Source organism: Pelobates fuscus, chromosome 1 (assembly GCF_036172605.1).
Source record: "Pelobates fuscus isolate aPelFus1 chromosome 1, aPelFus1.pri, whole genome shotgun sequence".
Taxonomy (NCBI): domain Eukaryota; kingdom Metazoa; phylum Chordata; class Amphibia; order Anura; family Pelobatidae; genus Pelobates; species Pelobates fuscus.
Window position 1 is genome coordinate 104802528 of NC_086317.1, and position 15619 is coordinate 104818146.

The following is a 15619-nucleotide window of genomic DNA, read 5'->3' on the forward strand; positions in this document are numbered from 1 at the left end:
ACTATAGTCACCTGAACAACTTCAGCTTAATGAAGCAGTTTTGGTGTATAGAACATGCCCCTGCAGTCTCACTGTTCAATCCTCTGCCATTTAGGAGTTAAATCCCTTTGTTTATGAACCCTAGTCACACCTCCCTGCATGTGACTTGCACAGCCTTCCATAAACACTTCCTGTAAAGAGAGCCCTATTTAGGCTTTCTTTATTGCAAGTTCTGTTTAATTAAAAATGTCTTATCCCCTGCTATGTTAATAGCTTGCTAGACCCTACAAGAGCCTCCTGTATGTGATTAAAGTTCAATTTAGAGATTGAGATACAATTATTTAAGGTAAATTACATCTGTTTGAAAGTGAAACCAGTTTTTTTTTTCATGCAGGCTCTGTCAATCATAGCCAGGGGAGGTGTGGCTAGGGCTGCATAAACAGAAAAAAAGTGATTTAACTCCTAAATGACAGTGAATTGAGCAGTGAAATTGCAGGGGAATGATCTATGCACTAAAACTGCTTTATTTAGCTAAAGTAATTTAGGTGACTATAGTGTTCCTTTAAAGGAAAGATGGCCAGATAGATCTAAGTTACTAGATGACACCTCAAATATCACAGTGAAGAGCAGGGTAACAATTTTGAGGAATTGAACTTGAGGAATGCCATTTGCTCCATCAGTTGGATGGACATTTATGAAGGTTCTAGATTCAGATGATGACAAAAGATGCTGGACAACCATACAGAGCAGGCTATACACTCTTCTTCTTATCCCAGTAACTAGGAGGGTCCTTACTAGGAGACAATGCACGTTCACATAGGTAACATCTGACCATTTTAGAGGCATTAATAGTCTCCTTTAAGCTGCTTGCTGACTTTCTCCCACCACACTGCCAACAGTCTCAGCTCACACCGCAGATTCTCCACTCTGCTGGGGTTATGCTGCTGCTGCTACTGCTGGGAGTAATAGCAATGAGAACATCGCCAACATGCCTCTCTTTCACTACAATTCACGGAAATAAGTTATTTTCCTCCAGTATGTTGGGTTGTTGTATTGGACTGCCACTTTCCCCTTAATCCTAGTATCAAACAGGGAAGCAAGCAGCAGTGCAGGGCAATTGCCTGAAATATATGCTGAAGCATGCTTTTCTACAGGAGAGATTGATAGCCCTGCTGATCTTCAGATCCAGTCTCAACCTGACATGCTGCTACGGTTGGACCACCTCCTCTACCACCACCACCACACCAGGCACCATGAGCGGTCACCAATGTGCCATCAAGGAGAGGAAGGCTTGCTAGTCACTAGGAGCACTCCATAAATCTGTTCTTACGTGCACCCACTGACCTGTAGCCTAAGCCAGCTGCTCCTTTTATAGTAACATGCAGGAACAGTGCAGTGTTGGGACCATGTTCTTGCAGAAAGTGAATCGCGAGGGAAAGTTATATTGCAGAGCAAGTTTCTGTATCAGCTGCTTAGTGGGCTCTTCTTCTATCATGGATAAGGTAGCTCTCCCTACAGCGATCAGCTGGACAATCAGGCGGGTGATTGTGTTAGCCTACTGTACTGTCAAGCCCCTGGAATGAAATATAACAAAATGTTCAAAAGTGAGCTGGCAGACAAATCCCTTGGATAGTGAGGACAGGGAGTCTGTTGGTCCCTATTGCCTAATGGAACCAAGTTAATCCGAGAATTTGCCAAGTTATTTCAGCATGAAAGAAGCAAGTGATGGTGTTTCGATACAGACTCCTGAAAGTCAACAAAACAAAATTACCTGAAAATGTAAAATATATTATTCAGGTAAACTATGCTTTCATAATGACAATTTTTTATTTTTATTTTTTTTATTCTTTATTTTGGTTGTGCATATGGTTACAGGTTATTAATAGACGCCACAACAGCGTATTTCAAGATTAACAGTAGTTACGTAGTGGCATAGAGATTCGCACATTTTTTGTTATATATCATGTATGACTAAACAGGTATGTCGTCAGAATATGTTTAACTCGAATAAGATAAAATAAAATGAAACAGCAATGTGTTCGCAAACACCACGACAGCGTATATTAACATATATCAACATAGATAAGGAGTATGCTAGTGGTTTGCATGTTCACACATTTTTCTATATAGAAGTACGTTTATGCTGTTGTCGCCTGTAGTATATTTATCGTTTAGCCTTAGTATTAACATTAACAGACGCCACATTAGCATATCTCAAGATTAGCTGTAGTTACGTAGCGGCATAGAAATTCGCACATTTTACGTTGTATATCATGCATGACTAATTGGTTATGTCGTCAAAATATGTTTAACTCTAATGAAGTAAAATAAAATAAAACCGCAATGTTTTAACACACCCCACCACAGCGTAGATTGTATTGACCCCCCAACCGCAGCAAGGGTAGGTAGACCATGCTCGCAGAGGGCATTCACAATAATAGGAGCTGATTGAGCAAGGCATAGGCCTAAATAATAGATTAAATAATGAGCAGAATAACTAAACAAAATAAGAAGGATGGTGTGCAGTGTCTGCAACAACAGAGGGGAGATGCTAAAGGCATAATGGCTGCAGAATTGTGTACACTTTTCATAGTATAGGTAAGTAAAGTGGCATTAGGGAGCATATAGAAGCTGTTGGGTCTAATAAACCTGCAGCTCTGATGCAGTCCAAAAGTTAGAAAGTTCAGCCAATGCCCTGGGAAGGGGGGTTGCTTGCGGGTGGATGCTTCAGTCCCTCTCCATTGTCACCCCACGGCTTGCTTGCTTTCGGGCCTGATCCGAGCAGGTGCCACTTTGCTTGTCTGGTGTCCCCCTGAGCATGCCTCAGAGCAACGGCACGGTGCTCAGCCACCGCCTTGGAGAGAAGAGCTGTGTCACGCTGATCCCAGGATCTTTGCTGAGGTGAGTCACTGTAGTTTAGGGGTCGCTTGGTGACCCGGCTCCTATGTAGGTGGGAGCGGGTGCGTGCGCCCAGGTAGCCTGGTTTGGTTTCCCGCCACCGCGGGTTTTGGTGTCTGCGTGGTTGGATGGTCGCTTTAAAGGCCTGAAGCGAAAGCCCATAATGGCGTCGGCGTGTTGCAGGGCGGACCCACGAGGCCACCACTCGCGCTGCTCGACTGTAGGGAAATCCTCGCTCACACAGCGCCGAGCAGAGGCCCAGACAGAGTCTGTCGAGGGCTTCCAGGGGGTGAGTAGTTGCTTGGGCGCCTTTGCTCTGTCCCTTTGGTCTCTGTGGAGTGGCCATCTTGAATGTGCCTTAGCCGCTCAGTACCCTTGCAGTCTCCGCAGCTCATCTGCCAGCTCGTTCCGCCTGATTAATGGGGGACCGAGATAACCCCCATCGGTCCGGGGGGGGGGGGGGGGGGGCGAATGATAAATCAGCGAGTTCGGTGGGGGGGAATCTGGTGCCGGAGAGAACGGCCGCCTCTCCCCAGGTCCAACTCCAGTAGGCCGCACCTGGCGTCTCACTCCCCCTGCTCCGACGGGTACCAGAAAAGTACCCTTCTGTTCAGGAGCGCACCCCCGACGTGGGTAGTGCCCTCCGGTGAATCTTGGGGCTAGATAGCCGTCGATTATGCACGTTATTCTGCTCGCTTAGCAGGAGCTCACGTCCCCCACGTCTAGTCAGCCATGCGGTCAGGCTCCGCCCCCCATATTGACAATTTTGACCAAAATGAGTGCAATTAATTTTTAATTCCTGACAATTCACACTTAGGTGAAAAATCTGTCAATCTAACGTTCTTCTAATTAGACTCTCTTCTTGGAACACAACTTATCCTTACATTAGCCACTTACTGATTGTGGACCAACAATAACTAATCAAAGAATGGTGATGGCACAGGGTTATCCTGGTAGGTGCTATGAGATAGAAAGCTTTTGGGGTGAAACTCAATGGAGATGGTGACATGAAAAAGCAGTCATGAATATATTAAGCACAACTGACAGTAACTAGTCAGAGAGAAGAAGGGTCAGAAGAGTTAAAAATAAGAGATTTTGACACTGACAGACCTGCTTCTTGGCAATAGTCAAAGAGACTTTTGAAGTTAAAATACTTTATTATGTTGGACATAATGTAGAGAAGGTATTTTGAGCAGTAGCATCAGTTTTCATATCAAATCTGTTTATCTAAGAGACTCTGATGTTATCATTTATAAAGCGTCAACAAATTCCACAGCACTGTACAATGGGTGGACTAACAGACATGTATTTGTAACCAGATGAGCTAGAACCACAGAAACAGAGGGGTGTGAGGGCCCTGCTCAAATAAGCTTACATGTTAGAGGGTGTGGGGTATAGGAACACAAAAGTTAAGAGGATGGGTTAACAAGTATGAGTTTAAAAAATGGTATGTACAGAGGGCTTAGTGTTTTTTTTAATATATATATATTTTTGTTGACAGTTACAGGAGAGGAATCAAGGTGCGGGGGAAAGCTATTAACAGTTCTATTAACATGCTTTCCTAAAGAAGTGAGTCAATGACTTTTTGAAGGAATGGAGACTGTGTGAGAGTCAAACAGAGAAGGGAAGGTGTTCCACAGGAAAGGTGCAGCCCTAGAGAAGTCTTGAAGGCAAGCATTGGAAGTCGGAGTACGGACAGAGGACAGATGCAGGTCTTCGGCAGAGCTTAGGGGCCTAGATGGGACATACTTGTGTAATAGGAAGGATAGGTAGGTCCATCAGTTTAATTCATTAAAGTGAAAAATCTTAAGAATTCACAGTGAATTTCAAATTTACAGCATCACTTCAGTAATTTGAAGTGATCGTGGTGCTAGGAGTCTGTATGTGCAGAGTTTTGGTTTGAAACACTGCACATAAAGAGATGAATACTTAAAAAAAAAAAAAAAAAAAGTTCCAGGCTGGCTAATGTCAAATCTTTACAAAATTGGACTGTGATGGAACAATAATGTTCATTATTAGTATGGTGGGGGAACACATCACATAGGATTACTCTAACCAAAACCAGTGTTTTATGAAAACAGAGTTTTATCTGGAGTAACATTTTAAGGCCAAATGATCAGAAATGCCAGTACCGGTGACCTGAGAATTTTTTCAAGTTTGGCGATTTGTGCTTTAAATTTGAAATTCACTTTGAATTTCTCACAAAAATTTCCCTTTATTGAATAACAATGTAGTTTTCTATGACTCTTCTATAATTACTCCTTATTACTAGTAATGTTTAATGCACCACATGCCTCTGAACTCTGTATATTTCAATAAGGAGAATTTTCCGCTAATCCAGAGTGATAGATTTGTATTTTTTACCAATATTTCCATTTTTGCTTTATTTTATTTATTTTAGAGTAAATCAGATATGTAAAAGTATTTTTAATTTATTTTTGGTCATTCATATGCCTATTTCACATAACACATATGTATTATTTTTTAACTGCTAGTCTTCATTTATTTGTTTATCAGGCCCTAGCTCCCACACTCACCTACCTCGTGCTCCCACCGCCACGTCTCCCTCTCACTCCACGAGGAAGTCACATTAGAGTGCGACTCTCAAGACACCGCAGTCGACCCGACCACCCACGTTTGTGTGAATGCTGCCACTTCCCACATGCGGCCACAAAGGAAGCAGAGCTTCAGGAGAATGATAGGGCGCGCGTCGAAACAGGGTCTTTTAAAGATACAGGAGGTGGAGACCAGGGAGGAGCTACAGTAGGCAGACTGCCCACTCTGCCTATTTAAAACCCACACACCCTTGACTCCTCACTCAGTTGTACTATGTTCCTGATTGTGTAAAGACCTTCAGTGACTACTTGCCGTATCCTGCTTTTGACCCTTGCTTTAATCTTCATCTTTGAACCTGTGCCACGTGTCCTGACCTTTTGCATCCTTGACTACGCTCTCCATTTTACCCCTTTTGTACTGTGAACCTGGTCCATCAACTTTTAGAGCTTCTCTGCATTGTGGACTTAATCTACTAAACAGTGATCCTGACCGTTTCATTAGTGAAGAATAATTTACAAAATTATTTGATCACATATACAAAATGTTATTTCTCAAGCATAGTTACTTAAGAGCAAACTTGATAATCTGTTAAAAGTATATACACATTACAGTATTGCAACAGTAAAATCACATTTTAGAATCTCAAAAGGCATGAATGATGACATCATGCATCATTGATGTTAATATCTCCTTTCTCCTGGAACCACTGCAACCAAGCACGGCACACAGACGGCTCCAAGCACGCAAACGATGGGAGACAAAGCACAGCGTGGAAAAACCCATCGCACCAACTCATCCCCGCTTCCCTGGGCGACGTTCTGGAGGAAGGCAGGTCAATGCTCATAAGCCGCTCTCTGGGATGGTACACTCCTGGCAACCACAGCCACAAGCACGAAGAACACCCAGAGGCAGTGGACGGATTAAGGAACTCAGCTACTTGTCTAACGGCGGGAGGCAGAAGCATACAGGCATCCGTGGCAGGCGACGACCTCACACACTGAAAAGAGGACTCATGTTTCCTACTGATAGCAGCCTGCCAATAACGGGCATCGGCTAAGCAGACCTAGGCACAGGTCCATCCATGGCAAAGTCTATTTTAGCTGTTTAAGACCGTTTGCCATAAGGAGTGCATTGATTCCTGTTTCAGAGCTAAAAGTCTTGATAAGTTGAATATCAAAGTTTAGAACCCATGCTTTGTAAACACAAGTACATATTTTTTGAGGGTTGTAATTGGCAATGGATTGTGTCTATATATTACGGTATGTTTGTTACCCAGTGATGGTGTAGATTCATTGCAATTATAAGAACAATATTAGCAGACCTACTTTCAATCAGCACGAGTGTGTATGCGTGCGTCTGTGTGTTCTCAAGTTAATGTAGCAAGCGTTATTTTCGTCTGCAATAATCCTGAAATGTGTTAGAATAGACGAGCTATGTAAAAGTTACAGTTTACATTATACTTAAAATGTTTAATTAGAGTAAACCGGGAACTGCGGGAGATGGCACATTTCTTATAAAAATAGCTGAGTTTTTCGCATTAAAATTTTCATTTCCCATATTATCTCTCCACAGTTCCTCACTATCATCCCAGTCAGCTTGGCTATAATATGCTAGCATTAACCGACACCCCACAATAAAAATAAAACCTTGAGGCATTAACAATCTGGAAATGTAATTAACTAAACGTATTGATGTATTAACCCTACGATGTAACTCATACCTGCATTTCCCTATCTTCGTTCTGTATCCCTCACGTATGCCTTACTAAAATAAAGAATTAAAAAAAAAAAAACTCCTTTCTCCTGAAGAGTAGCAAGTTTAACGAGTTTGCATGTCCCATATACACCGATAAAGCACAAGTAAGGCAAATGTGTAAGTTAAAGGAACCCTCCAAGCACCATAACCACTGCAAATAAATGCCAAAATTGCCCTGCTGCCCCCACCTCATTCTAAGGCAAAAAGGGAATTTGCAGGCACTCAGAGTGTTGAAGCCGCAGGCAGATTTTAATGGAACAAAAAGAGCAGCAACATTTCAACCTTCTAGGAGGTCTTTTTCAGCTTGAACTGGGATTGAGTCTGGTTCCTACAATCATATTCATAATACAGTATGCCCACCTCATTATAAGGCTTCAATGGAAGTATTAATTTTTGTGAGCGTTCCCAAGCTAAACCCTGCAATACAAACATGAAAAAAGGTATGTTGTTTAGTGGTTATGGTGTTTGGACTGTTCCTTTAAATATACTAGCGAAGTCCTTTCATTTGACCGACACATTATCTGCACATTGAACCTATTTTTCCTTGTGTTTTAAATATAAAAATTGCATTTGGATAGATGGTATTTTTAAGTTTTTAGTTCTTTAATTTGAAAGCAGAAAAACAAAATCAAAATGCTGTAAATGGTAAACACAACACGAACAAAGTTAAAGTGGCAGAAAGAAAGTTCTTGGTCTGTAATGCACACAGATGATACATCTCTGGTATCTCATTGTGCATTCGGGCCAATGAAAACCTGAATCAAGGCTAATAATGTTTTTTTATGATAGAAGATAAAAATGTTTCTATTTATTAGCTTACTTTAGGAATCTCAATGTCTGGTCCCATATATGTTAATAGCCTACAACTCTAATTATTCTTTTAATGTAATTGATGGCCAGAGAACCATGGCTGTTGTAGTACATCAACATCTATGAAGGAGAGTTTTAGATGCCTGGCCTATTCCGAGACATCTGTAAATGCATACCTCCCAAGTGCAAGTCCCTGTGTTGGGCCCAAATACCTCTGTCCCTCTTTTCGAGGAGCTCCATATTGTTGGTGCGTCTGAGTGCATAACAGAGCTCCACAGCAATAATATGTCTTTAAAGTACAGTAAATTTGTTTAGGATAAGATATATTGTTCTTATTCTACATTACATTTTAGCTGCATAAATTATTAAAAAGTCATCTATAATTCCTCACAACGCCCCCCATTCACTGGCCGTATCCCTGCTCAAATCTCTAAAATGTCCTTTTCCCTCTTTGTCCATTTCAAATGCTGTAAATAATGGAGAAAGTTTTGTTTAAAAAAAATAAATTAAATAAAATGTGTACAACGAGCTGATTTAAAAATAGGAATAATTAAAGAAAAGGACAGTGGATCACACTTAAATGGGAAAATCTTGTCACTATGGAAGATAAAGTGGATCACGTTTAAGGATCAGACAAAAATGGAAAAATCTGTTCACTAGAGAAGATATAGTTGATCACATTCAAGCATATATTTTTTTTAAATAAACAGAAAAAGCCCACAGATTTTAAAGCATTATATGTGGATTACTCACACATTTTTTTTTGTTTTTTTTATTTATTGGAATTCAAATCTCTAGTCCTATCTCTCTTTGGATAATGAATATAAAATCCCACCACAGCACATTTAATCCATCATAATGCACATTATGTATATTACTTAGCAACCTACACTTAAAGGATAAAATAGACTCTCCAAAAAGGACTGCTTGATCACAGAACTCTGACAGAATAAAACCATTAAAGTACATTTACCACAATTTAATAAATGACGTTCAAAGCACTTGGAAAGTTATTAGCATGCTTATGAAAATGGAAAATATGCAACTCATATAAAACGTAGTAGCCATACATTTAACCTATATTAAATAAAAAGAACATTATTTAATATACAACCTTTTTTGGTTCTCAAATCACAATAAAGCAACAATTTCTCAGTAACATCATATAAGACAAATATATGTGGCACAAGAATTGCCACGTGAGATTTTAATTTTTTTAACAGAAGCATAAAGTATGATATTGGAGCATATAAAAGGAAAAAAGAAAAGAAAAGACAAGACAAATAAAATACAAAAAAAGCTTGCAACATTGTTATGTAAATAAGTTGCAGATATACCACTGAAGAGTTATTGTCCCTACAAGAAAGACTAGCTAAGGCACAGAAAGACATGTCATGTCAGTAGTAAAATAAACTAAAAGACTTATAAGTATTGTCAGCTGCAGATGAGGATTCTTCAGCCCAATCTACCCTCAGAAAACTTGATCACTGTAGAAGACAAAGTCCCTTTAGTAATTCTCAACAAGACAGACTTAATTTGCTCCACAAACCCAAAGTAATTTCACAAGCCGACATCAGTGGCCAACGGATCTGGCTACACACAGCATCCAAATAAGCGTCCGAGGAGACTCCCAGTATATGCTAGAGATTCCCCCCAGGGTCTCCACCCAAAGGCCCGCAGCCTAGGTATACAACAAGGCCCCCTAATATACAACTTTTTCGTTCAAAAAGTCTTTGCACCCCCACCACTGCAAACCAACAATTAAAACAACTTTATTTCCAAAAAGTTAGTGGGTACACAGAAGTCCAACAGTCAAGAAATTAAAGGAAATACAAAGCAAATAAAACACCCCCATCAAAAAAATAAAAAACACAAATTTAAAGTGACACTTCAAGCACCATAACAACAGCAGCTAATTATAAATATCATGGTGTTAAAAGTTTTTCGGTTTAAATTTACCATTTAAATCTATTGTAATTTCTTTATTTCCCTTTCAATACGTGATTCCCAGATTCCACCCATTACCCAGTGATATCATGTGGGGTAGTCTGTCTTTATCTTTGAGTCGTACAAGTACTTGTATGGCATGAACAGACACTGTCTTCATCCACCATGAAAGTCAGTCTATTTTATTTACATTGATGGCCAGGAAACTATGCCTATATGTACACTCACTGACTCACAGCACAGCTCCTACAAGTGATATAGACTTGAAAGGCTTGAGAGGTCAGTAGAAGTCCCCCTTGTTCAAGTGAGGGGTTACATGTGCTATATATGATGTGTAAACCCTGCAAAATGATCAATCATATGATACCACCACCAATAGGGTATCGCAATTGTCTGCCAAAATTCACAGGACATTGGATAACTCACTAGAATGATGGGACACACTGGTTCAAATGGCATCATTTTTTTTTTTTATAAAGTATTTTTTTGAAGAGGGCTGGAATATTTTTAAAGGGAAACTATAGTAACCAGAACAACTACAGCTTGATGTATTTGTTCTGGTGAGTATAACCATTATATGCAGGCATTTTCATGCAAACACTGCCTTTTCAGAGAAAAGACAGTGTTTACATTGCCCCTAGGGACACCTCCAAGTGGTCACTCCTCAGATGGCCACTGGAGGTGCTTCCTGGCTCAGTGCTGCACAGTAGGCAGCTCTGCCATTCAATGATAATGTAGAAATTACACTGAAAATGTGTGTTTGTCCAACCTTGGGCAGCAGTGATAGTCTGAGAGCACTAGGTATAGGGTCAGGGCCGGCGCTACCATAATCAGGCTGACCGGAAGGAGGGAAGCGCACTGCGCTCCCCTCCAACCGACGACCTTTTGTAGCGTGGCCGAGCGCCCGGTTCTGCGGGCGCGCGAGGGAGCACTCTCCCATGTGTGCTTCCTCTTCAGCTCCCTCGCGCGCCGCATACTGATACCGGAGCCGGAAGATGACGTCATCTTCCGGCGCCGGCATCCCTACGCGGTGCGCGAGGGAGCTGAAGAGGAAGCACACATGGGAGAGTGCTCCCTCGCGCCCGCCAGCCCGGGAGACAGCCAGCCAGCCACCAAGGGAGACAGCCAGCCAAGGAGCCCAGGAGCCTAGCAGCACCACTGGACCCCAGGGAATCCCTTCAGCACTCCAAAAAGGTAAGGAGGCTGGGGGATTAAATTAAGGAAAAAAAAACATGTGTTAGTGTTAGTGTGTGTGTGTCTGCTAGTGAGTGTCAGTGTGTGTGTCTGCTAGTGAGTGTCAGTGAGTGTGTCTGCTAGTGAGTGTCAGTGTGTGTGTCTGCTAGTGAGTGTCAGTGAGTGTCAATGAGTGTCAATGAGTGTCTGCTAGTGAGTGTCAGTGTGTGTGTCTGCTAGTGAGTGTCAGTGAGTGTCAGTGTGTGTGTCTGCTAGTGAGTGTCAATGAGTGTCTGCTAGTGAGTGTCAGTGTGTGTGTCTGCTAGTGTCAGTGAGTGTGTCTGCTAGTGTCAGTGAGTGTGTCTGCTAGTGTCAGTGAGTGTGTCTGCTAGTGTCAGTGAGTGTGTCTGCTAGTGTTAGTGAGTGTCTGCTAGTGTCAGTGTGTGTGCCTGCTAGTGAGTGTCAGTGTGTGTCTGCTAGTGAGTGTCAGTGTGTGTCTGCTAGTGAGTGTCAGTGAGTGTGTCTGCTAGTGAGTGTCAGTGAGTGTGTCTGCTAGTGAGTGTCAGTAAGTGTGTTACTGTGTGTCTCTTACTGAGTGTGTTTGTGTGTGTATTAGTGAGTCTGTTTGATGTCTGTTAGTGAGTGTGTGTTTGTCAGTGAGAGTGTATGTATGTCTGTCGCTGAGTGTGTCTGTCAGTAAATGTGTGTGTCTGTTAGCTGGTGTGTATGCATCTGTTCGTGAGAGTGTGTGTGTGTCTTCAGCACTTACCTTTCTCTAGCGCCGGACTCCCTTGGCGCTGGGGATCCCTCCGCCTCTCAGCTCCGAATGCTCTTGCCGCGCATGCATTCAAACCGCCCATAGGAAAGCATTACTCAATGCTTTCCTATGGACGTTCAGTGTTTTAGAATAGCGGAAGCTCCTCTAGCGGCTGTCAGTGAGACATCCACTAGAGGCTGGATTAACCCTCGGTGAAACATAGCAGTTTCTCTGAAACTGCTATGTTTTCAGCTGCAGGGTTAAAACTAGAGGGACCTGACACCCAGACCACTTCATTGAGCTGATGTGATCTGGGTGTCTGTAGTGGTCCTTTAATTGTGTGTGCATCTGCATGCACTGGCGTACATACCGCGGTCGCAGGGGTCACATCCCTGCGACCAGGTGCCCGCCGCCATGATGTCTATATGCCTGCATGTATGTCTCTGTCTGTATGTCTGTATGATTATTTCTGTGTTTGTATGAACCTTATTTTGAACGAGGGTGGGGGGCACCAAAATGGATCTTCGCCTGTGTAACTAAAAATCCTAGCACCGGTCCTGTATAGGGTAACAATGCCAATAAACTCATAGCACAATGACAACTGCAAGAACTACACTTTTAAAGTTCTATTGCAACATTTTGGTACTCACTATATGTTTTTTTATGTTTTTATGAAAACAATGAAATGTAGCTACAAACATAATCCACAGAATGCATTTCTATATGATCAGAAGAAAAATAAATCATTCTGAAATTTGTATTGCAAACCGAGAAGCCCCTTTTAAACACATATAAGTGGATTCAACTATTAGAGAAATGTACATGCAAGCATAAATTGCAGAGATGTTTATTTCCATTTCTAAAGTACTCCAACCACTAGTTAGATTGGAGAGAAGCCTGGTGTTGGAGAGTAAAAAAAAAAAAAAGAATAAGACTTTGGTTAGGGCAGAGACATACGTTTGTTGTAGGTGGTGAGGGTTAGGGTTATCAATGTATATTTGAATGCATGGAAGTAGACTTAATTGGTCACAGCTTGCAAAGCATCATGGGATTTGTATTTGCGTTAGACCTTGTACCCTGGATTATACTTTTTTTGCAGCCTGTGGGTGCTGTTTTGTATTTTAACCCCTTAAGGACACATGACGTGTGAGACACGTCATGATTCCCTTTTATTCCAGAAGTTTGGTCCTTAAGGGGTTAAATTGTTTGTGTTTTGGTGCTTTTTTACTTTTTGTTTGTTTTTACACAATTTGGAGTATATCCTTATTTTATACATGGAAATAAAATCTGCCTAGCACATATGGTCAAAATATTTAGCGTGTACGGAGTCCTTAATAAGAATAACAGAATAATCAGACGTGGGGTGGAACCAGCAGATATTGAGTACATGGTGAGTCCACAGACAACATGATTAAATGTATTATACTGGTTTACACAATTACAAATACTTCAACACTGCTACCACCACTTGTATGGGGCTTAATTAAGTGTTAACACTTTAAACAAGGTAACAATTTGCAGAGTAAATGCATTTAGTTATCACTGTATTTTGTCATTTAGAACAATGGTTCCCAAACTAGACTGCAATGGTCTTTAAATTGTCCAGATTTTATTGATGTTCACACTGGAAAATCCTATGCCATTAATGGTCCATAAAGAATTGGTTGGGAAACAGCAAGATATGAATGTTCTTTACAAGTTAGTCTTCAGGAAAGCAATAGCTGACCGTATCTTACATAGAACATAACATAATTCACTGGGGAATGGAGAATGCAGTTGAAGTGCCACAATTTATTTTACATAATCTGTCAACCACGAAAACAACTTAATCACATACAGATTTCTGAGTCATCTATTTTCTTCTGAGCATATGAAGCATTATTACTGGTCATAAAATGTTCCAATAGCTATATAATTAGCAATACAGTATTTTGATGCCTTAAGGGCTGTAGACCTATCTCCAAGTGTTGGAGTCCTTGCAAAAATATGTTTTTCAACTGTAAAAAAAAAAATACTTTACAGAGTTAGAGAAAACAAGAAGTATCTATTGAGTATCTGATTGGTAGTTGTGAGTACCCAAAAGAAAGCAGATCTACAGTTGGGTAGCTCTACTGTGGTTTTAAGTGTTACCATTCAGGTAGTTCTGTGGTGAGTGCAGCTTCTCTGGGTGCTCTTAGATTAGAGAGGGGACAAACTGCACAATGGGTTTGGTTTGAACCCCAAATCTATAACAGCAAGTAACTGGCAGACTAAATAAAAGCTGACTGACACAGTGTATGCCCATTAGACTTGGACATTTGGTTCAGGCAGAATCAGAATTCGGCAGAATTTCAACTGATTAGATATCCTTTTTTTTATAATAATATCTTTATAGTTTTTCAATATGTGGTTTAGTGAAAACAGGTAATACAGAATAAAGAAAGGGAAGTGGGTACATATCAGGAAATATACAGTATCATTGGTATCAAAAATTAAAAACGTGTCACTTGAGTGTACAGCAGATAACATGGGTGCAGTACAGACATCAAGGTATACCAAAGGTACATATAAATTCAGGTACAAACAGGTAGCTGAATCTAAAAGAATAGGTAAAATAAATGAATCATGGAGAGGGGATTATGTAGGAAAGGGGAAGAGGAAGACTCACGTCTTCATTGGGATGTGTCCTTTTTAATCTCAGAATTTCAAATAAAAACTTCAACGTAAATTCTTCCCAACCGATCAATCAATTTGGAACTCCCTTAAAATGTTGGCCAAGTGTAGTAGCAACTACCAATTGACACTAACTTTGAATCAATAATCACCAGTTTGAGGGATGTTTTTTGTTAATGGGACACTAAAGGCACTTTTGTTCCCCCCTCCCTCCCTTCATTTTAGGGTTTCCCCAGCAATTTTCTTAAATCAGAGCCATATCAATTTGTAAGAACCAAATATTTTCCAAGTCAAATGCCTGTGCATCTATAATGGTAGTCAGAGTAGGAGGCAGATGTCATCCATAGGAAATTGTATATATTTTCTTCTATATTTTGGGGGGGATATTTTCCTAGCACCATCTGTTATTCACATGTTTCATGGATAACTTTACTTCACTTCAAAACCAAATAAGATACGTTTCTACGATTTCAGTTTCTCGACATTTGCACATAATAAACTTGTAATGACTGGGTCAAAATCCAGCGAGAACATAGTTCAATACAGTCACAAAGAGAAGAAAATGTGAACAAAACTTACTATTTTACACATATTCCGAAATTCTTGTTTTGCCCCGTTGTTTTTTTGTTTTTGTTTTTTAATAGCCTGTTTTGTTTTTTTGATGATCAGCCCAAAATGCTTTTCCCCGACTCATAGGAAATAGAAGGAGATAATGCAGGGACAACAATCCACCAATTCTGCCCCCATCGTATACCATAACACCGTATATATTACATGATGTTTACTGTTTTATTTAAGAATACATCTAACATTTAATAAACATCACAGACGAAGATAACTTTTGGACCAAAGTGGTCAAAGTAAAGGGACTGTCCACTCCTGTATTGCATGGGCACCTGTGCGATCTGCATACTTAATTCTTTGTCACATACAGTAGTAGGTGGCAAGGGGAAGTTATGTAAATTCCCAGAATGCATATTCTTCCCCTTTCTTTCTACAATAATAGACATACATAAGTGACCTGTCTGTAAATATGTCACACCTTATTTGTTTCAGGACAGAAAGGACCACATAGGAGATTGTGCGCCCTCT